The 265-nt window shown below is 29.1% G+C and overlaps 1 long non-coding RNA gene across 1 annotated transcript in view; it reads left to right on the top strand.

Annotated features, from left to right (window-relative positions):
* The window catches only part of LOC128251300 (uncharacterized), a 3,802-nt gene that overhangs the window by 3,397 nt on the left and 140 nt on the right, over positions 1-265 (top strand). The window lies entirely within an intron of this gene.

Raw genomic sequence — 265 nt, 5'->3', positions numbered from 1 at the left:
GAGAGCAGTTGAGTTTATTTCAGATATTCTCATTTTAAAAATAATCTCTGCCAGATATTTAGTCGCATTATTTGTTACATTTAGTCTCTCCAGGTAGGGGTTTTCAATTAGGTCATTTTTAGGTGCACCTTTGTGTATTTTCCCATTTTTTTGTGCCTGGAGACATGTAAAAATTTTCCTAGAAATCTGGAATAGTCCACATAGACATATCAAAGTAACAACTCATTCTGAATATATATATTTTTAATATTTAATTAAAAAAAAA

Source organism: Octopus bimaculoides, chromosome 30 (genome assembly GCF_001194135.2).
Source record: "Octopus bimaculoides isolate UCB-OBI-ISO-001 chromosome 30, ASM119413v2, whole genome shotgun sequence".
Lineage (NCBI taxonomy): Eukaryota > Metazoa > Mollusca > Cephalopoda > Octopoda > Octopodidae > Octopus > Octopus bimaculoides.
This window is presented reverse-complemented; position numbering and strand designations above follow the sequence as displayed.